Here is a 25000-nt window from a genome sequence, read left to right as displayed (position 1 = left end):
AGGGAGAAGCTAGTGAGGGGCCATGCCGGGGAGTAACTAGTGAGTTGAAATGCGGGAGAAAAGCTGGTACGGAGCGTGCAGGGGAGAAGCGTACAGGGAGAAGCTGGTGAGAACGGCGTGCTGGGGAGAAACTGGTGAAGAGGGCATGTGGGGTAGAAGCTGGTGAGGAGGGCATGCAGGGGAGAAGCTGGTGCTGGGGTAGAAACTGGTGAGGAGGGGTCATGCGGGGGAGAAGCTGGTGGGGTGTTGTGTATGCTGTCTCTCCCACTGCCCATTATGTCTTTCTCTCCCCCCCTCCCCATTATGTCTGTCCCTTTCCCCATTCTTTGTGTCTGTCTCTCTCCCCCATTCTGTGTCTGTCTCTCCCCATTCTGCATGTCTGTCTCTTTCCCCATTCTGTCTGTCTCTCTTTCCATATTCTGTCTGTCTCTATCTACCCATTCTGTCTCTCTCTCCCCAATTCTGTGTGTTTATCTCTCCCACTCCCCATTCTGTGTCTCTCTGCCCCTCCCCATTCTGTGTCTCTCCCACCTTCCCATTCTGTCTCTCTCTCCCTCCCAATTGTGTTGTGTGTGTCTCTTTCCCCCTCCCCATTCTGTGTGTCTTCCTCTCTCCCCATTATGTGTTTCTTCAGACCCTACCTGTTACTGTTGAGCAGGGTGGGGGGTTCCATCTTGGGCCCTGGCAGCAGACACCGGAAGTTCTGACTGACTTCTGGGCCTTACTGCTGGGGCTCCTCTGCAGCTAGCCTCACCCCCACCCTCATCTGCAGCTGCAGCCAGGCCTGGCCTCCGCTCTCCTCCTCTGCTCTCCTCCCACTCCGATATTGTCCTGGTTCCAATCAGGAAAAAAACGGGGCATTTTAAAGAATGCTGGACACAGGGACTGTCCTGGCTAAACGGGAACGTCTGCTCACTCTAATCTTAGCCTCACACAGTCTTAAGATCAATAACCTGCTCAGAAGCCAGATGTTTGTGAACAAATGTTTAGTCTGCGCCCGTGTTCACTGGTCCAGAAGTATCCCACACGTTCACGTGGACTGGGACTAGTATTGGCAGTTGGAGCTTAGACTGGCAAATTATTGACAGCATCCATGCAGTGCTGACATCCATTAGTGAGCAATCAGCCTCCCGGTGTCCACATTCTGAGCACGTCCAGTAACGGGGTCCTGGGGGAACGGAATCCTTCATTTGCCTGATGCCTTCTTCTGAGGTGTTGGTTGGGCCTCATGTGATGGAAACTTCGCACCCATGTGTGATTCCACTCTCCTGCTCACTTTGCAATGCTCTGTACTTGCAAACTGTTTAACTAGCCGTGCTATCCATAAGCTTAGGGTCTTAGACTCAGCACGTTGGTCAGAGTCTGCAGGCACAAGCAATGTTGCTGGTGATCTTAAGGGCTCAGACCCACAATGCTGGTCTGGATCTCGGCATTGATTTGCACAAAGTCTGCGTAGCTTCGGATCGCTCTGTTAGGCCGAGTTCAGGGTGGCTGGTACGGACGCGAGCGTCCGTGCTCACCTCCCCCGTGTGCTCCTGCAGCTCAGCGATCTGTGTTCAGGCTGCAGGAGTCGGGTCGCGGTGTTTGGGGGCGGGGCAAACGTGTCACGGAGCTGGTTCGCTAAACCAGCTCACGTGACGCGACTGCAGCCCCAAATATCATTTCTGGATGCAGCGGCAAAATGTAGCAGCGTCAACACTGCACTTTGCCGCCGGTGGAGTTTTCAGTTTGAATACTCCCACTGAACCTGAAATTACGACGGACGTACGCTCACGTAAGCACGCACACATCGCGTAGCAGCCACCATGAACACGGACTTAGAACTACCTGCTTTTCAGCGTGTGTTGGATATCTTGGTTGGCTGGTCCAGCGCTTCATGCTTTTGGCAACCCAGTCCATTCCCACCCGCTCCACTACATGCACAGCTAACTACCATGTTGACTTGTTGCAGCCACTTACATGCTAGATTTACCAGGTCATGCATTTGCATGTGTGGGCCAAATTGAAACTCCAAACTGTGGAATCGCTGTGCTCACACAGCCGTGTAAGGACATGCATGGGACATTAATGTAGATTATAGGCTAAAGCAGTAAAATTCCGGGCATTATTGAAAACCCTGCTCTCTCTCTCAATCAGTAATGCCCGGAATTTTAGCAGCTTGCAAAGTGCAGTTTTCAATGTGTTTTTTTCCAGCCAATCAGTTTTCAGAACACGTGAGACAGGGCAGGGGATTGGTTAGAATGAAGTAACAGCTCTGAGACAGGGCAGGGGATTGGTCAGGACGTATCAGCCATGGGTTGACTTCTCCCCCTCCCGAGTTGACTGAGATTTTCTGAGCAGATTCAGTTGAATTGGGGAGGTGGGAGGGGGGAAAGAGAGTCTGCAAAGAAGTAAGTGGCTGTCTACAGTTTCTTTGTGGCTGCAGTTTGTGTGTGAGTGTGTCAGTAGCAGTGTGTGTGTGTGCTGTGCTGTTGTGTTGTATATCTGTGTTGAGCTGCTGTGTGTGTGTGTATATAGAGCTCCAGTGTGTGTGTCAGTGTCAGCAGCAGTGTTTATGGGTGTGTGTGTGTGTGTGTGTGTGTGTGTGTGTGTGTGTGTGTGTGTGTGTGTGTGTGTGTGTGTGTGTGTGTGTGTGTGTGTGTGTGTGTGTGTGTGTGTGTGTGTGTGTGTGTGTGTGTAGAGGTGCTGTATTAGTGTAGAGGTGCTGTGTATAGAGGTGCAGTGTTGTGTGTGTATGTATGTTGTGTGTGTAGAGATGCAGTGTTGTGTATAGGGGTGCAGTGTTGTGTGTGTTGGGGGGGGTGTAGAGGTTCTCTGCTGTGCTGTGCTGTGTTGTGTGTAGAGGTGGGGGGGGGGGAGAGTGCAAAGGTTAGTAAGTGGCTGCATTTTTTATTGTGGCTGCAGTGTGTGTGTGTGTGTTGTGCTGTTGTATGTGTAGCAGCAGTTTGTGTGTGTGTAGAGATACTGTGTGTGTGTGTGTGTGTGTGTGTGTGTGTGTGTGTGTGTGTGTGTGTGTGTGTGTGTGTGTGTGTGTGTGTGTGTGTATAGAGCTCCAGTGTGAATGTGTGTTGTGTGTGTGTGTGTAGAGGTGCTGTGTTGTGTGTGTAGAGGTGCTGTGTTGTGTGTGTAGAGGTGCTGTGTTGTGTGTGTAGAGGTACTGTGTTGTGAGTGTAGAGGAGGTGCTGTGTTGTGTGTGTGTGGTGTGCTTGTGTGTGTAGAGGTGTTGTGTGTGGTATGCTGTTGTGTGTGTGTGTGTGTGTGTGTGTGTGTGTGTGTGTGTGTGTGTGTGTGTGTGTGTGTGTGTGTGTGTGTGTGTGTGTGTGTGTGTGTGTGTGTGTGTGTGTGTGTGTGTGTGTGTGTGTGTGTGTAGCAGCAGTGTGTGTGTGTAGCAGCAGTGTGTGTGTGTTGAGCTGCTGTGTGTGTGTGTTGAGCTGCTGTGTGTGTGTGTGTGTGTGTACACAGAGGGGGCGGCAGTGTGTGATATAGATATCTGCAGGGTAAGCATATATAGAGGTGGTTTCGTGTATTTACCATTATATTTTAATAAAAAAATCTATATAACTATACAAAAGTGTCTATTATTATTATTAAGCCTACATTTAGCCTATAATAGTAATAATCCCCGAAGAACAGGGCATTACTGGCCAATAATGCCTTGGCTGGGTTAAAGTCCCCCGGCTTCGCCTCAGGCCTTCAACTCTTCCAATCAGGGCATTATTGGCCAGTAATGCCCTGTTCTTCAGGGATTATTACTTCATTACCGCTTTACCGCTTTACCTCTTCTGCCGTCAAGTCATAATATGTTTTCTGCTCTTTGCCTGCTAGGAATGGAGAATATACCTGCCTATTGCTCCCATTCTGCAGTTCTTTCAAATACCAGCAGAAAACTTTAATCATCATATTCCTTCATCTGTTGTAGCACAGCAGTATGATGTACTGTCTCTTTAACTGGAGACTTTAACTGGATATATTAATGTAGCAGTCTGTTTGGTGTTTGCTGCATCTCTGTGGCTCCCTGCTGCACTGCAGTGGCCTCAATTACTGCCTTAATATTTATTTATAAAATGTTTTACCAGGAAGTAATACATTGAGAGTTACCGCTCGTTTTCAATATGTCCGGGCATAGAGTTAAGACAAATAATACATGGTTACAAATACAGTTACATAATGAGCAAGGTATACATTATATACAAGACATTGCATGCACAGTTAAAGAAAATATATATTATGAGCGTATGAAACAGTTACAGACCAGATTAAAATGTGAGACAGCTTTAGTTTTGAAAGAACTTAAACTGGTGGTGGATGTGAGAGTCTCCGGTAGGTTGTTCCAGTTTTGGGGTGCACGGTAAGAGAAGGAGGAACGGCCGGATACTTTGTTGAGCCTTGGGACCATGAACAGTCTTTTGGAGTCTGATCTCATATGATAGGTGCTGCATGTGGTAGGGGTGAGGAGCTTGGTTTGTAAGATGAGGCGCTTAATACAGTAAGTTGGTCCGCCTTCCACTCACCCTGTAGTGTTTCCTGTGTCCATTTCTATGTGGGTTACCCTTTTACTTTTAGGTGTGCCAACTCTTTCTGCCACCAACTGTAGTCAGGGGCTTAAATTCAGCAGCTCTTCATAGCAGCCTTTATTACAGCCCAAACAAGTACTGTATACAGAAATCATAAAAACTACAAATAAAAGTATATAGTTGGTGCTGCCCTTGCATGTCCCTGCATAGTGATGTTAGAGCTCTTAATCACATTAGGCATCAGCCCTCACTAGATCTATAATCAGTCAGTCCCTTGAGGCTTCAGCACTGTGTTGTTCTCTTTGACTTGTTATGCCAGTACGGCCAATCAACACTTACAGCAGTCCACATGTGTTCTGCTCCCAACAGCAAAGCCAGTAGCCACCACACCTGTTTACCCACTCACTGCCACACAAACATTCAGTGCAAATGTATGTAGCCATGCATAATAATGACTGCGTACATCTTCCCTGTTGGCAGTAAGTCCTGGTAAATAGAGGCCTGCCAACAGTAGTTATGGAGGTTTTCCCTCACACCCTGGTGTGGTGCCCTGTGTAAGGAAGGGAGTGGCTGTATGCTCTGAGTCCCTGGATAGTGACATCAGAGATGTGCCTGCCCCCTGAGGTATAAAGGGCACAGCACTGTCAGTTAGTGTTATGTTAGCCAGCAGTTGTGTGAAGCAGCTGGTAAAATGTATGCTACGGCATAAAGGATTGGAGGAAGACTTTTGTGACCCTAGTGATGCAACTAGCGGGAGCAGAGTGACCAATTAAGTCTGTCTAAGTCACACTGTGTCCAGGGACCTGGCGCAGTGGTGATCTCCCTAGGAGAAAGGGAAACCCACTTCAAGACGGGAGGGCGTACCTGGCAAAGGGACAGCACGGAGAGATGTGCGGCTAGAGCCGGCAGCTGCATGGGGCAGTCTGCTACATCCCAACCTACAATAAATATGCCATGTTCAAAGAAACCCCCACTGTGTGAGTGTGAGATTATTCTACAGTGGCGGTCACCACCGAGAAGGAGTTCCTCACCAGGACCATCTCCCTGCGGAAGCATAGATCCTGATGAGGTGGAGGCGCTGCACATGAAGTAAGTTGGACTCGTAACCACTACCTCAGCTACCTGTCCTGATGACATCCTCTAATAACACCAAGCGGGAGACTCAGGAGTCCTGTTACTTGCAGGTGCACCACCATACACGATCACGTAATGGGGATTGGTTAGATTACCCGGGCCAATGTGAGATTGGGGGGGGAAAACCCGTTACAATTGGAGGCGCTGCTGAGATACCTGTTAACAGGACAGGCTTTTGCTAGGCACACGCTAGGAAACAGGGAAAGTGTCTGCTGCCACTTTGTGCTGCGTGGGACGGAGCCAGGGGTAGTCAGGGAGATGCTGGAGCTGCATGCCGCAAAGACGCCTTGGGATCCGTAAGGGGTTAGTGAGTCTGGAGCAGGGGGCTATTGCTGTTCTAGTCGCCTTGAGGTAGCGCTAGCGGGGGACGCCTGAATGGGTAAACTGGTAACTGAGGGCAGGAATTCTGGAAGGGTCCGCACTAGGCTAGCCAAAAGTAGGTCGACGCCCAAAGTACTGCATGGAAGAGCCAGAGTACTCTAGTCTCCATTCCAGATCACTTACCAAGGAGCACAGACTGGAGGAACGTGTTACAGTAGACACAGAAAGAGTGAGCCTAGCCTGAGGTAGTGCAAACACGAGTCAGATCTACGTTAGGTACACAAGGTGGTGCACAAGGCATGTTTATTGTACGGATGTGGTAGCTGCCCCGCAGAGTGGAGCTCCACGTACAGGAAATCAGTGTTCAACGATCAAGAGAGACCTGTCGGAATGAAGGATCTGCACAGAGCAGAAGGTCCAGGATGGCGGGGAGAGAGAACCGTAGGAATGGAGGATCTGCATAGAGCAGAAGGTCCAGGGTTGCGGTCAGCGGAAGAACACGCATATGAACTGTGCGTGGGTGACGAACAAGCTACAGAAGAGACTTTTGTGAGTTTGTTGTGGAATGGCGTGAAAGCCGTGGCTGAGCTGTGTTTATCATGTTTTTGTTCTCGGGATGATACCCCTGAGAATAATGAGCATGACAGTGTTATCCGATGGGAGGAACGCAATGGACTTTGTTATAGCCCAATTAACAAACAGCCAGATGCTACCTCAAATGGGAAAAAGGACAATACTTACCAAGATGGCGGTTCCCGCGTTCCCGGGACACCGCGTGGGCATGCTGCAGAAAGTCTTACAACTTTGCAGTTTGCTAATTGTTGGCCAGGATTGGCGCCAATGAGAAAACTCCACCCCGAGGGGGAGTTTGGCGCGAAAGCTGGAGCCGCGCCCTCATGGACTATGACTCACTCTGCACCTGTGCTGGGTCAGCCTACAAGTCTACGAGACATCCCCCTAGTTTCAACCAGGGGGAGTGGTTTGCAGTTCCACCGGATATCGATGGAGAAAGAAGGAGGAGGGGTTGCCAAAACCGCCCCTGCCCTTCAGTTGCGAAGAGCTATTGACCAGTACAGACCTCTGAAACGAGTGCCTCCGCTGGTGAATATGGCTGCAAGTGCGGATAAGATGGACCAGGGTCCGTTAATCTCTACTCATCCCTACTCGGCTCCAGGAGGCTTCCTGGTCATCCGTGTGGAAGGTGTGGAGACTGTGGCGTGTCTTTGCCTGCAGTGCCAACTGCCGGGCGGAGCCGTGGGCAGCGAGGCTCGATGCCCCCACAGTGGACTACAGTACATGTGGCCCATGACCACTTTTGTACCGGTGCAAGCGGTAGGAGTGGCAGGGAATATCCCCATGCCGAGCGATGAGCAGTCGGGAGCCCTGTGGAAGGAGAGTGCCGGTCCCGCGGAGTCGGAGTCAGGTTCGGTGCTCACGACGGAGAAACCCAGCCATCGGAGAGGTGATCACCGAGGAGCCCATCGCCGGTCTCCTACTGGGATGTCTCGGCCGAAGGGTCAAGGGGAATCCTCGGACGAGGAGTGTGCTATGCTGGCGAGTAAGACAGTCATAAGAAGAGACTGTCATACCATTGGTACGCCATGGAGGGATGCCATTCCTCGTGGTGTGGAGACACGGAGTCGAGTGTCTCCAGTACCACGACCACCCGATTGCCGGAGTCCCACTGCCGTGGTGACTAGTGGATCGGACGGAGGTCGATCCACCCCGACCCTGCGAGGTACTAAGATGACACCGTGCCTGTCGCAGAACCAAGGGGTGGAGGAGAAGGAAGAGCGAGTCCAGAGCCAGACTGGATCGCGCAGCAGACGGGCGTTGCCGGATGTCCTCGTGGAGGAAGAGATCCCGATTGGGGATCCAACCCAAGATGGCGTCGCAGCACGTGCGTGTGCGGAGGAGATTCCGGATGACCAGAGCGGCATCGAGAGGGAGATGATCGCGCCTCTACGGTCGAGTAGCGGAAGTCGTTCACCTCCTGCCAGACGGAATGGGCGTTCGAGCCGGAGAGCAAGAAACCCAGCTGCTGGTGAGAAAGAGAGACTTTGTACCGAAGCCGAGACAGGTATTGCTGGGGAGCAGGTCGTAACCCTGCCTATACCTACGGTTCGGTCCCGTCCCCAAACCCCGTCCACACCCAAGGTTAGCCCCAAGGCCCTAGCTAAAGTCCCTGTCCCCGTCACTATTTCATTCGGGTCCGGTTCTAGCTTAGGGTTGTCAGGCGGTTCCCGGGGTCCTATCCAAGAAAGGACTGGAAGCCTGGACTGGGGAACGTCTGATGATGGATCGGAGGGTGGAGGGAGGATTTCTCGACATGGGTCGATGGCCAGCGAGAGTTATAGCGCGCTGGGTATTGAGGGCGGACACTGGTCACAGAGTAAGAGCCCAGTGGGGCGATCTGAGGGTACGTCCGGAGTATCTTCGGGTGGGCCTGATGAGGAGTCAATAGAGGAGTCTATAGACCCTAGCTCCGAAGAACGGAAGGAGACTAGGTGGTGGGCCCCATTGTATGAGGGGTATGTAGCCTGGTTCGACCGCACCCGATTCATCCTAGAAAGGGAGAGGGTGGTTGATCACTGGTGGGCTGCCGGTGACTTTGACGACGAGGCATACCTTAGGGCCCTAGGGGTAAGGTGGGATCGCATCCAAGCAGGCCTTATTATCCCAAAGGGGTCCGCAGGGTTGGACGACCCGGTAGAGACCGATGAGCCCCTGTCATGGGTGCTGCCCGGGGCGGCTGGCAAAAGTAGCTTGACCAGGTCTTGCCGAGCTGAACGGGCTATTGCAGCAAAATACAGAAGGTCGCATGGGCTTGATTACCCATATGTCCCGGAACCTCTAATGAGAGAGATAGAGGAGAATAGGGAGAGATGGCTTAAAAACGATATTCAGCACTATATCGTAGAAAAAGGGGGAGCCATTAAGGGAATACAGGCCGAGCAGAGGGTAGCTCAACTTATGCGGGTCTGGAAGATAGGACGCAGTGTGTACATGCACAAAGTGGTGTATTGCAATGAGCGAGGGATACCACGGGAATACAGCGTGACTGTGCATGATGCCGCGGGGCGGGAGGTGAAGAAGCCAGATCCTCGACATTACTATTGAGTGCCAAATTAGAGTGGTCTGATTTTTCTTTAGCGCTCCCTGCTGGTCAGGAGTGAGATGGGCTTGCATTATTATGTCATTATGATGATGTTTGCCATGTTATTTGTGTGTTCTTTTGCAGTGTTTCCTGGCGCAAGGTACACCAAATTTAGGTCCCAGCCGGGACGGTGGGTATTAACCAGGGGGAGTATGTAGCCATGCATAATAATGACTGCGTACATCTTCCCTGTTGGCAGTAAGTCCTGGTAAGTACAGGCCTGCCAACAGTAGTTATGGAGGTTTTCCCTCACACCCTGGTGTGGTGCCCTGTGTAAGGAAGGGAGTGGCTGTATGCTCTGAGTCCCTGGATAGTGACATCAGAGATGCGCCTGCCCCCTGAAGTATAAAGGGCACAGCACTGTCAGTTAGTGTTATGTTAGCCAGCAGTTGTGTGAAGCAACTGGTAAAATGTATGCTACGGCATAAAGGATTGGAGGAAGACTTTTGTGACCCTAGTGCTGCAACTAGCGGGAGCAGAGTGACCAATTAAGTCTGTCTAAGTCACACTGTGTCCAGGGACCTGGCGCAGTGGTGATCTCCCTAGGAGAAAGGGAAACCCACTTCAAGACGGGAGGGCGTACCTGGCAAAGGGACAGCACGGAGAGATGTGCGGCTAGAGCCGGCAGCTGCATGGGGCAGTCTGCTACATCCCAACCTACAATAAATATGCCATGTTCAAAGAAACCCCCACTGTGTGAGTGTGAGATTACTCTACAGTGGCGGTCACCACCGAGAAGGAGTTCCTCACCAGGACCATCTCCCTGCGGAAGCATAGATCCTGATGAGGTGGAGGCGCTGCACATGAAGTAAGTTGGACTCGTAACCACTACCTCAGCTACCTGTCCTGATGACATCCTCTAATAACACCAAGCGGGAGACTCAGGAGTCCTGTTACTTGCAGGTGCACCACCATACACGATCACGTAATGGGGATTGGTTAGATTACCCGGGCCAATGTGAGATTGGAGGGGGGAAAACCCGTTACATGTACTATTCTTCCTCTAAACTGCTTATGAAAGTTAACCATGTACAGTAGCATATTTGGTGTTGCCGTAAGAACTTGCATCCCTGTTTATTTTTTCTTTTTATGCAATGGTTGTTAGTTCTCTCAGCAACATAGAAAGTATGATAAAACAAACTAAAACGTTTTCCCGGTTGAGTTTACAATTAAATTTCCATACATTGGAATAGACACAGCATCTAAACCCAATTAACTTGACTCTAGACTTTATTTTATGATTGACATGTAAGTAAAATTATGGCATATTGACCTGTTATTCTTCCACAACATGAGTTTACAATTCTTTGCGCATATCACATACTTTGCTGCGCAATCTCCACTAACATTACAGAGATATGATGCCAAATATTTTAACATTTGTAAACACAAATGGTCGTCTCCCATGATTACCTACTGTACTACTTACATTCTAATTTCATGTCTGATGCTTCTAGCTCTTATCTTGTATTAGTAATAATATTGATCATATTCTCTGTGGAAAACCCAAAAGCAATTGACAAACCCGCCAGTCACGGTGGACCAGAACTTATCAACACTTTTTATATTTTTGGGATTCTCGATTGAACACGACGAGGAGGTAAAATAAATTGTCATTTATTTCCTTGATAGACAATCACACGACAGCTTCAGAATGCACTTAATACAACACTTACTGGGATGGGGAAACAAAATAAAATGTCCTTTGCAAGAAAGCGCAAGAAATGCAGTCTCTGTTTTCAAGTCCGTTACCTAGATCGCAAGTTGCCGATCTAATATCTCAGCTAAATGAAGAAAGTTCGTATTAGTTCGTAGGAATTCATTCGGAAGTCACCAGGGCTAACGAATTCCGGAGTTTGGGGTAAATCCTTGGTTGCATTATTAACCCCTTGCGTCCTGGAACCGCAACCGCTGTACACGAACAGAATCCTGTGCAAAGCTTAGTTACGTCATGAATCACACAGGGGATAGCTCGGCGGGCAGTTTTATAGGGTTCACGGACATATCTATAACATGCCTGCCCAATACCCTCCGTGGGAACACTTAACCCACCCGATTTGCCCGTAGTTTGCAAAACCGGACAAAAAGGCTTTCCTGTTTGCACCGCGCATGTGTTAGCTTGATACCCATGCGACTTAGCATACCTGGGGTACACCCCTTTACTGTCGACCCTTAGTCTGGGGTTTGGCTACAAGGTGGGAATGGCTCATGCTGAGTACCGGGATCTGGCACTCAGCAACATCCCGGCCATTCTCACACATTGGATCTCTGAGGCTTTTCATCCCCGGCACTTCACTAGACTTACAGTCTCCCACTGAAAAGGGGGTCTTGAAGTGCGGGAAGGAAAATACCCTCAGCTCATTCACCCCTGGCATATTTACATGCCAAAGGATTTTTCCCGGGCTCACAGAAAAAACTGTTCCTGCCTGTACATTTTAAACTTACAGTATTATACACTTTATTAAAACAATGGGTTCTGGGTATACCACAACTGTAATTTTTATATGTGTGTGAGTGGTTTATTTATTTAGACTTGCACACCAAAAATCAGGGTGCTAGCTGTCCCGTTCGCGAGTTAGCCCGCTTAATTGAAAGGCTTGCTGGTGGGAAGCCAAGTTCACCTACTTCTCACGTCAATTGACCGACTTCCCACGGCAATAGACTTTCTGCCTTTCAAGTTAAGGGAGCTAACAAGATACGGATACATTTTATCGGTAAACCTCTTCAAATCTAACCGCAAGCCACTAATTCAATTTACTTGTGCTTACAGAGTCGTGTGCTTGGAAATGGATACCCATACTTCAAACAGACCTCCCATTCTCAGCCACGCTTCTTCAATCAGCGCTGGCTTCAGCGCTCACCACACCATCTTGTGCCTGAAATCTTATAGCACAGTTTGCATGTATTTGTATTACAGCGGCAGGGAATAGCCTGAAAATTGGGTGTAAGAAGGCTGAGACAGGTGCAAATACATCAGTGTTGTGCATATACTTTTAACCCCTTCACTCCCAATGTGAGTTGGGGTTAATCAGCTGGGTATAACATCTTTATTAAGACCTGATTAACCCCATGTTCGCCACACCGCCAAGAAGCAGAAAGGCCAGTTTGTTCAGCAGGGAAATATCAACATGGTGCGATCAATTCCGCTGCATGGGTTAGATAGGCCTAAACTGTTCAGGGGCAGGGGCCAGGTTTTCAGGCCGAACAGGACACAGGGTCTCTTTAGTCAACGGGCCCAGAACATCAGTCCCAGCTCTTCCTTGGCAGCTTCAGCAATTAACCATGCGTTCCCAATAATTACACCTTTTAACAGGTCCTTTCATTAATGTCTTGTGATCAGAGGTCTAAGGCTGCGCTTATAGTGCCGGCGACAGCGATGCGATGCGATGTTGCGGTAAAACAAATACATTGCCGCCATCGCGTGTGCTTATAGTAAGCGCGACGGTGCGACGGGGCGACGGATTGGTAGCGATCGCTGGAAGTCATCTCTATTTGATTTGCCAGCGACCGTCGCCTGACCGTCGCGTCGCCAGCACTATAAGCGTAGCCTAAGTGTGACCTTTATTTTTAAACAGAGAGTACCGCTAATTTTTTATTTACAAACTTCCACTATCTATTAAAGAAAGGGGGATTTATTATAAAAAGCATCAGTTCATTCATATTTCAACAGCATGTACTTTGGCAAAATATTTCCAAAATGCTTCCCCTCAATGTTTATTAAATGTCGATTTTTTATTTATGCAGCCGTGTCCCCCTTACCTCCGATGCCAGTGCGGGGAAGGGGGAGGCTGTTGTGGCTGGTGGGCTCGCTGCAGAAAGGTGTCGGGTACCGCCGGAATGGCAGGCAGACCCAGCACAGGTGATTGCAGCATGCAGTAGATAGTGGAGGGGCGACCGGGTCACCGATGTCCCACGGCGGATGGAGAGATAGGGCACCGCCATCTTGAACACCATTGCGCATTCACGGGACCCGGCGCATGCGCGGAAGGGAGTAGTTGCAGCAGCAATTGGATACAGGCTCTGCAGGGTAACTACACATCCCAGGATCCCCTTGGCTTCACATCACTGATGAAGCCAAACCGGGCAAAACTAGTTTTATGTGTATATCCCCTTTTTGGTCTTTTAGAGCCACCATACCTGTGGAGTCTGCGGATCAGCAAACCAACACTGACAAGCAGGAGGGAGCTCTGCACATGTGCGGCGCGCCAAAACGGGCGAGGAGAGGCACAACAGACTGTGCACGAGTCTGAGAAAGCCTCCCATCCCCGTGGACCCAGACGGACAAGTCAGGAGTTAAGAAAAAGTGACTGAAAAGCAGCTCCAGCAAGGAAGTTTTTAAAGGACACTTGCAGCAATAGAAACCACCACAATCCATGTGGTTGGTCATTTGTAAGTGTATTTTTTATCTCACCTCCCTTATTTTTGTAATAAACAGTATTATGCTATGCCTCTCTCCACTTTTTAAGGTAACAGCAGAAGGAAAATAGAGGAGTATGCACTACGGGAACAAATACACAGGCAAGTGTCAAGTTCTCTACTTCTCTATAGATTAAGATACTGAGTGTCGACGCCTATTATACCACTTGTGTGTGGTGTTTTTTGTTGTTGTCTTTTTGTCTACATAAGGAAGAAAAGAGCAATAAGACCACACGCTCGAGGACAACTTTATTTTCTACAAATCTTAAATAAGGAGGAGTTTGAATTACCTGCGGGACTTTATTTATTGCACCTCATTAATAGGACTATTGCCAGTATTATGGTATAGCCTATCCCATAGCCTCTTATGCATATCCAGTTAAAATCAACCCCACACTGATGAGACCCATCAAGGTCGAAACAGCTGTCTGTGGGTGGTTTTCTGGGTATGCACCTTAACCCTGGCTGTGCTCAAAGCTGTGACCATGCAGCAAGCTTAAGCCTATAGGGAACCATGTTAAAAATGGTTTTTGAGGCAAAAAGTGACACTGTGTGCTCATTTGCATGTCATTTCCCAGAATCCCTTGCTGCAGTGTAAGTGCTGTATGCTGGGTGATAATGGGGAAAGGCGGGGTTGCAGACCTGCCTAAGACATGCAGATGAGCATACAGTTGTATTTGCATATTTGCGTTCCTGTGGAGGGTTTTTGTCACTTTTTTTACTCACCATAACTTAACTCAGTATTATGGTATATATATATATATATATATATATATATATATATATATATATATATATATATATATATATATCAAAAAGAAAAAAGTAGCGCCACTAATTATAGCAATGTTATGCCTAAATAATATAAATTATACAAAACAGATAGATATGAACCAATATAAGGATTAAGTATCCTCTATAAATCAAAATTTCTGCAAAACCAAAATAAAAAATGTTATAACAGATAAAGAGATGATACCAGTCCCTTAAAAGTCACAGGTAGTGGTTCAATTTCCAAATTCAGGCGTTGGCTGCTTTCAAATAGGAGGAACCACCTCCTACGGTCATTTTGAAGAAAAAAGAAGAAAGCGCACGGCCCATAGTGTAATATTGTTACACTTTAATGATAAAAAATGAGGGGAAGGGAAGGAAAAAGGCTCACTCACAAACATAGCATATAAAAAAGCGTATTGTGAACTATAAAAGTCACCGCCAGCTGGAAGGGTCCTCCAAACGAATCCTCCAAGTGAATCCTTGCGGTGCAGGAGACGAATCAGCTCCAAGATATCACTGCCTGAGCTGCCGATGACGTAATCACAGGTCTCTCCGGTCTTGGTGCCCCTAGAGACAATGGCAAAGAGAGATACCCGGGCGCTACCCAAACTGAAATGTATAGGGGAAATCACTCGTTCTTTTTAAGAACATCACAACCTTATAAATCCTACACGGTTCCCATCTGCTTCGTAGTCTCTTCCTGTGATTCAAAAACCCCAAAAGGATCTATCCAGGATCCTTAATAATGCAGAAATAAAAGAGAAAAAGGGGGGGCACAGGTTGAGGTATGAAAGGGATAACAAATGATTTAACTCGGGAGTGTAAGTTCCCAGACTAATAAACGTGGGGACAGTAGAGTGTGTAATACCATAAACATTTACACGGCCTTGTTTAAATGCTGTCACATCAAGGTTTCTTTTCTTCCTTTCTTCTGTATTCTCCTGGTGTGAAATTTCTTTTCTTCTGATCCTGATGAGAGTTTCTTCGATTGACCGGCAAACGTCAAAAGCGATGTTCTCCTCCAAATAAATGGACGACAAAAAGGTGTAGGGATAATACAAATATATAATAATATATGATTAATTCCAAATGGTATGAGGGAATATATCAAAAGCAGAAAGGAAACTGCAAACACTCACACGGGCAGATGTGAGTGCGGACTTTGGGGAGGTATCTCTGTCCTCTCCGCATAAGGATGATCTCAATAAAGAGACATTCCTGTTAAAATAAGGAAATGAGGGTTGGTAAATATAGGGGGATAAAATTACAACACTCACACGGCCGCGTGTGAGCTCACGCGGGGAATGGTATCTTTTTTCTTCTCCTTCTGTCCCCAGGGTAAAGTGAAGTTTTTCCTCCGTGTGCTTGCACCAGGTCACCAAATCACTCGAAAACGGAGTTCAAAACAACGTATTTCTTTATTAAAACACTTAAAAACACTATGAGAACACCAAAGGGGCTAAAAATAAAATCGCCAACCAGTCCTTAGGATGTTGTTCACGGGGCGCGTGGTGCGCAGCTAACTCGGTATCACGCCTGTATGCCTGCAGACCAAGCTAGACCCCAGTACTGAGGTGGGAACGGTATGATACCACACACCCACAGCAGTGGGAGAAAGCCCGGAGTGTGGTATAGCGTTGCTGGGCCTGTTGGAAGAGTTGTTAGTGTATACTTGTAACGCTTGGGGAATGTCCGTGAGAGTAGTCGTGTCCATTTGCCAATGTTCAGGGATCCAGAGGGTAGAGTCGTTAGAGGGCAAGCCAGGTCCTAGGAAGCCAGAGGTCAGCGGTGTCGTATGCTTAGCAGGGTTCAAAGGGATACCAGAGAGCATAATAGTCCAGGGTAAGCAGGGGTCAAAGCCAGGGAAATCCAAAGTAACACAGGAGCAGGTAATCACAGGAGCACAGAGGGAGCACAGAGGGAGCACAGCATAGGTCAGGTACACACAGGGAAACAGGAACTATGCAGAGCGAGGAAGAGGTGGACAGTCAGGGATTATAAAGGAAGGTGCACCAATGACAGAGAGGGGAGGAGTAGAGAGAGAAGTGGGTCTATTTTGATCTGGTTTAAAACTGATTAGCCGGCGAAGAAGAAGACTGTTGAAGTGCACTTAAAGCAGAAGGGTTAACTCTAAAGAACCCTTCATGGGGGATACCGAGCAGAGCACCCCGCCTAACGCCCACTGGGAGGCAAACTCTGAAACCGTCCCAGTAGACTCGGCGTACGAGTACTCTGCCCGAAAACGGGAGTGCACCAGCACCCGGAACATGGCCACAATGTTTGTTGGGACCCCCCCTCCAAAACCTGTTTCCTGGTTTTACAAATGGCTACCTTAGCCAATGCCAGGAGCAGGTTGACCAGGAGATCCCTAGGCTTATCGTTCCGGGACACTGGGCACCCAAAAATAAAAAGATGAGGGGAGAAGTGTAGCCAGAACTGCAGGAGAAGGCTCTTCAAGAAGGAAAAGAGGGGCTGCAGACTGGCGCAACTCAAATAAATGTGATATACGGACTCCCGCTCGCCTCAAAAGGGACAGGTGGCGGGAGAGTCCGTGAAGTGTGCCAAGTACTCTCCTGTGCTCAGTGCACCGTGGAGGACCCTCCAACTCAAATCCCCGGCGGGACGGGGAACCAAACCTGAATAGAGTTCCTTCCACCGGGGTCTCTCGCCCTCGTTCGCAGGAAATACCCGCCTCCAGATAGTATCAGGGCGGGTGACAAGGGCGAGGTAGTGCACTATATGGAGCACTAGAGAATACAGGACTTTCCTCGGCATGCCGCGGAAATATGCCGGGGACATATCCCCCAACCTGCTGAGGTTGGGGGAGAGAGGAGCCCGAGGGGGTTGCCGTGGCTTTGGTTCCACGCAAAAATCCGGAGAGCTGAAGTTGATAGGTTGACAAGGCTCTCCGGTCTGCAATACCCCCTCAATGAAGGTGCGTGAGTCGGGGTGGATGGCATCTTTAATCTCCCAGATCAAACTATGAGGGACACGGGCAGTACGCAGACCCATACGGGGCGCGAGCACCTCGCCGCTCAAAGTCCAGGAGATCCCCGACTCTGGTCACCTGCGCCAGGGTTAGCCGGCGGCAAATAGAGGGTGAATCCAACATCCAAGCCCCCACTGCCGGATTATACAGCAGGGGCTCGGCGAGGAAATCAACCCCCACCGCCTGTTCCTTCCTGGTCGCGGAGACCAGTTTTCAGGCCTTAAGTAAGTCCTGGTAGTATGCCGGCAGCTCCGAGAGGTCTCTACCTAAACCCTTGGGCCTGATGATAAACAGTTGCCGGTCATACTTCATATTGCGCAGCTGGCGAAAGAAACTGGTTGCCAGCTGGCACCACTGCGGAGACGGATCTGTGAATAGGTATCTCTGCAGGTATTGGAGGCGGAAAGTGTGTAACTGGGAGCGGACACACACCACTCCCTGTCCACCCTCCTCCAAAGGAAGGCACGCAACTCCCGCAGAGACCCAATGCTTCCCCATCCAGAGAAAATCCATCAACCTCCTCTGGATCTTGTTGATAAATTCGGGGGTCGGACCCATGGCTATCAGCCGGTGCCATAGCTGACTGGCCACCAGCTGGTTGATCACCAGGGTTCTTCCCCTGAGGGAAAGCATTCTCGACAGATACACCCAAGACCCCAGACGAGCAATGACTCGTTCCTCAAGATCACTGAAGTTTTCCGGGGCCGGGTTCTCCGCAACAGACAGGTAGACTCCCAGATATTTGAGAGTATCGCTCCCCCACGAGACATTACGAAACATGGGGGGCAAAGAGTCCACCTGTAAGGGACCCACCAAAATGCCGGAGCACTTGGACCAGTTGATCCGAGCAGAAGAGGCCGCGGTGTAGACCTCTTGGCACGCTTGCGCCCGCTCTAGATCATCTAGGTCCTGGGCCACGAGGAGCACATCATCGGCATAAGCCGACAGGACTACCCGCATGTCGGGCTCCCGCAGCACCAGCCCGGTGAGCCTCCTCCTTAGTAGGCAGAGGAAGGGTTCAATGGCCAGCGCGTACAGTTGCCCAGACAGGGGGCACCCTTGACGTACTCCCTGACCAAACACAAAAGGTGCCGTCAGGGAACAATTGATCTTCACCAGACACTCTGCAGAGGCGTACAGCATCTGGAGAAAGCCCACAAATTGTGGGCCGAAGCCAAACTCCCGCAGGGTCTGCATGAGGTAATGGTGATCCACCCTGTCAAACGCCTTCTCCTGATCTAGGGACATGAGGGCGAGTGACAGACCAGTCCTCTGCACGTGATGTAGCAGGTCCCGGACCAGAAAAATGTTGTCATGAATACTCCAGCCCGGGACAGTATAGGACTGGTCGGGGTGAATCACCTCTGCCAGCACTGACTTGAGCCTCAGCGAGAGCGCTTTGGCTATGATCTTATAGTCCGTGCTTAGCAGAGAGACCGGTCGCCAGTTAGAGATCTGGCGGAGATCCCCCTTCTTCAGCAGCAAAGACAGTATTGCCCGCCGACACGAAAGGGTCATCTCACCGGTCTCCAGGGCTTCGGCCAGGACCTCTGTGAAATCAGGTCCCAGCATCTCCCAGAAAAACCGGAAGAACTCCACAGTCAGCCCGTCTAGCCCCGGCGTTGTTCCGCGGGACATGAGACTGAGGGCTTCAGAGAGCTCGGCCAGAGTCAAAGGTAACTCAAGCCGCTCCCTTCCACCCTCACCGACCGTGGGAAGCCCCTCCCATAAGACCCTGCATGCGTCTGGCTGGATGGACTCCGGAGAGAAAAGGTCTACGTAGAATCTCCGGGTTCTGTCCCGGATGCTCTCCGGGTCAGTCAGAGGGGTACCGTCTTCTGCTAGCAAGCAAGTGATATGTTTACAGTTTCCCCTCTTTTTCTCCAGCGCATAGAAGAGGCGCGACCCGCGACCCATCTCCCGAAGGGTCTCCCGAAGCTCTCCAATCTTCCAAGTCCCGGAGAGCGCACTTCCTCTCCACGCACACTGCAGGTATTGGTCTCCTGCCACAGACAGCCGCTTCTCGAGATCGAGCACCTCTTCCCTAAGGGCCTCGATCTCAGCATCGCGCCGCCTGCTGGCACCTTTGGTGTACTCCTGACAAACGAGGCGCAGATGAACCTTGCCCACGTCCCACCACTGCTCTAACGTGGCAAAGTCTGATCTGCAACCTCTCCAGGCCATCCAAAAGTCTCGGACCGACGTCGCAAACCCCTTGTCTTCCAACAACGTATTGTTGAAGTGCCAATAGGCGGCCGAGGGTGCTGCTGGTAGTTGCGCCACCATCATGGACGCACAATTGTGGTCCGAAATCGGCGCCAGCCTAATGGTACTGGACTGGGCTCGCGACAGGCTGTGGCTGGATATATACAGCCTGGCGATCCGGGACCAGGAAATCCGTTCACCCCTAAACACCCTAACATGGGTGAACTCAGTGGATGCCTCGGGATATTGTTCTCGCCAGACGTCTACCAAGGAGTAGCGGGTGATGACCTCCCGCAAGGCCGACGCAGAACACGGGTGTGGCTACGGGCCATTCCGGTCTTTCAGAGCCTCGAGGGTGCAGTTGAAATCACCTCCGACCACCACGTGTTCGTCCGCGTCGACTGTCTTCTGGTATTCAGACATTCTGATGAAGTAACTGCCTCCTCAGGGGTCCGGTGGCAGGAGCATACACGTTCAAGAAATTAAACGTGTAGTCCTCGTGCCGGACCCTGAGAAGCAACAGGCGACTTGGAACAACAGTTTTGGCAAGCAGTAGCTCTGGTTGAAAGGACTCAGAGAACAGGGTCACCACCCCACTAGATGACGAAGTGAGGTGGCTGAAGAAGATCTTGCCTCGCCCCTCCAGATGCCAGCTGGCTTCAGCCTCTGGAGTGGTATGGGTTTCCTGCAGGAAACTCACAGAATACTTTCCCTTCTGTAAAAAGGAGAGTACCTGGACCCTGCGAAACCCGTCCTTACAGCCATTCACGTTAAGTGTACCGATGCTCAAAGCCATTGGTAATCAGGAATTTTGCTTTCCACAGGCGCTCAGGGAGCTACACCCCGAGAAGCCTTTATGTGGTCTTGCATCAATTTATGAAATTTCAGGACACGAAGATGGATAGGCCCAGAGATTTTGGCCTTGTGGTTAGCCGTGATGTATACTAAGAGAGAGTGGAGAATGACCGAGGCATCCTTCCACCTTCCAAGGGCCAACTGCACCTTCGTGGTTCCGTGTTTGCAGAGGGTATCCTCCAGGAAACCATCTAGCTCCTGGGCAGGGATAATGGGGGTCAAAGAGTCCACCGCCTCCGCGGTGCCAGAGGACTCCTCACTGAGCCCCAACTCCCCGAGCTCCTCTTGACTGAAAAACTGAAGACCCCCGCCCTTCCCTGCGGGGGCCTTTCTCAGCCTTAAAGTGGGTCCCCTCCTCGGTGTTTCCACGAGGGGGTCCACTATATCCTCCACATCTAACCCCGGGGTGGGATGTTCAGGGGTAGCTGGTGGCGGTATGGCAGAGGTAGCGGTCTCCCTAGTGTCCTCGGGGGCCAACGAGGCACACAGTGCCCTCCTGGTCTCCTCTACCACCATGCGAACAAACGGGATGCCACGGGCATTCGCATTAATCGCGGGAGGGCACTTTTCAGCAAGTACCTCATAGGGAGGGTCCAGCCCAGCAGTCGCCTCCAACAAAGTGCCCGACCAAAACTCCTCACCAGGAGAGCTCACATCTGGCATCTCCCAGATGCAAAATGAAGTGCTCGCTAAAACACCCTCACCCACACCCGCCTCCGCCGCTCCATCCCCCAATCCCCCAACCACGGGGGTCAGCCCTAGCCCATCCCCTTCTTCGGTGACACAAACCAGGGCTCAGCCTCAGGTGTGCCACCCGAAGGCGGCACAGCCGGAGGGGGATCCTGGCCGACCTCCGAGTCCCCGAAGACAACTGTGTCCGGCGCGGCAGATTCACCGAAACACAAGTCCCCGGGGGATGTTCTCCAACTGGGAGGGGTGTTGGAAGGCTCCCCAACGTCCATTTCTAGGAGCAAAGCCTCATGTTGTTGAGCACTTTGATCTTCCACCCCAGGGACGCCGGGTACCTCCTCCTGCATTCCCTCCAGATCTTCTCTCTGCGGGGGCCTTTCTCAGCCTTAAAGTGGGTGGCTAAAGTGGTGGTGTGAAAATTCTCACCGGTTAGTGTAATGGGGACTAAGATCCTAGTTGGCAATATTTTCCCTTTGGTAGGGGAGGTAGAAAGTGTTCCCAGTGTGATTCCCCTGGACCTCACTGGGAGTTGGGGCGTTTCCTGACTTGTGGGGGCAATTGAGTACCTGATGTCCGGAGTTGCCACAGTACAGGCAGAGACCAGCGCTGCGTCAGTGCTGTTTCTCATTGGAGGGCAACTTATTGCCGCCAAGTTGCATGGGCATGGGATATCTGGCGGGAGTGGTTCAGCGGTACCGGAATAGAGACTGTGGAATCTTGGAGTGGCTTGTCGTGATGGGGTCTTTTGGATCTCCTCTTCTGCAATCGTTGTCAATGTGGATGCATAGGGCGATGAGTTTTTAGAGATTGGTGGGACGTTCTAGTGCAGCGAGCTCGTCCTTTAGGGGCTCAGAGAGACCTTGCCAGAAGGCGGCCATCAACGTCTCGTCGTTCCATCCAGTCTCAGCGGATATAGTGCGGAACTCGGGCATATCTAGCAGCGGGGCGATTTCCCTGGGAAATGTGCAAAAGAGAAGAAGCAGTAACCTTGCGGCCAGGCGTGTTGAACACTCAGCGGAATTCCCAGCTAAATTGTGCGATATCATGGGTGAGATCTGATCTCCGTTCCCAGATGTGTGAGACCAAGGCCAGGGCATCATCGGAAAGCAGCGAAATAATGTACGCCACATTGGATCTTTGAGAAATAAATTGAAAAGGCATTAACTCGAATTGAAAGAAGCATTGGTTCAAAAATCCCCGGCAACTATCTGGGTCGCCACTATAACGATTGGGTGTTGGAAGTAGTGGCTCAGAGGTCGTGGTCATGGACACCGAAGTTAGAACAGGGGCAGAAGCCCCCGAAGGGACAGGACTAGGAGGAGAGGTTTGCGTCCGGACAGTGAGAGACAGGAGGTTGTTTTGTTCTAAATATTTTTCAATATTGGTCAACATGCTAGAGTGCGTCCTCAAGACTCTCCCCACCTCAGCGGGGTCCATGTTTGTAGGGCTGAGCATACTGTAACGGAGTGCTCACAACAAACAGGACGCAACCGCACGGCCGAGGTGGGGATTGACAAAACACCAACCTCCAGCCGCGAGAGCGCGTCCAGAGTGTAGATTGGTAATGGTTAGCCGGGCCGGGTTATAGAGGTCAGAATAGTAGAAGGTACTTGCCGAGGTCGGGGTTGGAGAGTTGCGGATCGTCGAGAGTACTTGCCGAGGTCGAGATTGGAGAGGTGCGGATCGTCGTAGGTAATTTGCCATGGTCGGGGTTGGAGAGGTGCGGATTGTCGTTGCTAAGCCAGTGTCAGGAGTAGAGAAGTACGGAGTCCAGAGAAAGACAAGGTCAGACAAGACGGAGCTAGGAACAGGAGACACAGGTGCAAGGCAAGGAGGCATAAATTGCAGTAAGCACTTTGCACTGAATGAAGTCTTATGCTCGGCCATCTTGCCAAGGGGCAGACTGAGCATATATAGTACCAGAAACCAATAGCAAGGCTGCAGGGGAAAGGCTTACCATTAGGCAGTACTGTGATAGGTGGGGAAGGAGTCCGTGGCAGCCGTGGTGAAATGCAGGGAAGTCAAAATCTGTTTGATGGCGTGTGCGCACCACCCGTGCGCAGTCCATGCACGCTGTGGGCCACCGACGGCATCACAGGGGTGGAGACTGGAGGTGGGGCCAGTGGTGAGAGTCTCTCCAGCCGCGCGGTGCCTGCGTGTGCACCGAGACTAACGGGAGGTGCCAGGGAGAGAGGGCTCGGCAAGACACCCGATCGCGGGTTGAGGTAGGATTATCCTGCGGGGTGCGTGACCCCGACGCTCACAGATCCTTACAACTAGCCACTCCCCAGGGAAGGAGCGGGGTGCTCTTCTGTATAGTGTAGAGCAGTGAGTGCAAGTGGTGTCTGCTCTGTCAGTTCTGTTCTGGAATAGATGTCAGGCTGTTCTGTCTGGGATAGTGATCAGAGAAGGATGTTCTTCTGGATGAGATGCCAGAGTATACAGATACTGCAGAGAGGTCTTCTCCTAGAGAAGTGACTGAGGCCTAGTCCAAGAAGGGATAGGGTACAGTGATAATGATCCAGTGAATGTACTACAAATACTACTGCCAATAAACTTCAGTCAAAGCAACAACTGGTGTAGTCCTTGAAGCATGGTAATGACTAAAGGAAAGAAGTGTCCATGAGGTGCATCCTGAAACCACAGGATCCTCTTGGACTGGAGGCACTGACCACTGAGGAAATCACAGCGAACCTGTCCTGATACTCCCCACACAACCGCAGAGATCTACGGCCCTCTGTTTGCCTCACAGGTATGACCACAGCAACCACAGAATAAACCGTAGCAAGACCATTTCCCAGAGGGTAGGGGAAAGAGGGCTACTTACTGTATGGTTCCTCCCCTATGTTCCTTGTACCATAAAGGAGTCTAATCTTTCCCTATTCATTAGATCAAACAGTATTTCAGTGACTTGAACTAAAGTCAGTGTTTTAGGTTTCAACCAGGCCGTGAAGAGGGCTTTTTTTGTTGTTGCAGAGAATATGATCAGGTCAATTAATTTTCTATTGATTGGAGGTATATCACTCCAGAAAGAGATATGATGGGTACTCAACGAAAAGCCTAATAATCTGTTTTATATGTTATTGGTTTTCCCAGAAGATTTTCATTTTTCTTTCCTGCTTTAGCTGGGTATATTGTTCAAGCTTTTATAGTATGATTAAACCTACAGGCAGTGATAAATGTATGGTTGTCACAGCGAGTTTAAGTGTTAGTATGCAGTTATTTTGTTGATAATGTAAGTTAAACTGTTATAGTCTTGGCAGGGAGTTGGTTGTTTGAATAAATGTTATGTTTTTATTATCCCTTCTGATTGGGAGGCAAGAAATCACTACTACTATGTGTATAATTAAGTAATAATCCCTGAAGAACAGGGCATTACTGGCCAATAATGCCCTGTTCTGAGGGGATTATTACTATTATAGGCTAAATGTAGGCTTTTTTCATAAAATAATAAGACACTTTTGAAAAGATATATAACTCGAAACTACGCTGATGCACCTGTGTAGGAAAAATAAGTAAAGTAGCAAATGAGAGGGGAGAGAGGTGGTGGGGGGGTGGTGGGGAGAAGAGAGAGAGGTGAGGGTGGAGAAGAGAGAGTTGAGGGGGCGATGGAGGAGGAGAGAGGCAAGGGTGGGGGAATAGAGATAGGTGAGAGGGAACTGAGAGAGGTGGAGGAGGGGAGAAGAGAGAGAGGTGGGGGGAGCGAGGTGAGGGGTGGGAGGAGAGAGATGAGGGGATGGGAGGAGAAAGGTTGGGAGGGGGGAAGAGAGAGTGGTGGAGGAGGGGGGAAGAGAGAGAGGTGGAGGAGGGGGGAAGAGAGAGGTGGAGGAGGGAGAGAAGAGAGAGAAGTGAGGGGGGAGAGAGAGGTGAGGGGGGAGAGAGAGAGGTGAGGGAGGGAGAAAGAGGTGAGGGGGTGGAGGGGAGGGAGAAAGAGGTGACGGAGGG

Source organism: Ascaphus truei, chromosome 4 (genome assembly GCF_040206685.1).
Source record: "Ascaphus truei isolate aAscTru1 chromosome 4, aAscTru1.hap1, whole genome shotgun sequence".
In the NCBI taxonomy this organism is placed as follows: Eukaryota; Metazoa; Chordata; class Amphibia; order Anura; family Ascaphidae; genus Ascaphus; species Ascaphus truei.
Note: the sequence above shows the minus strand (reverse complement) of the source record.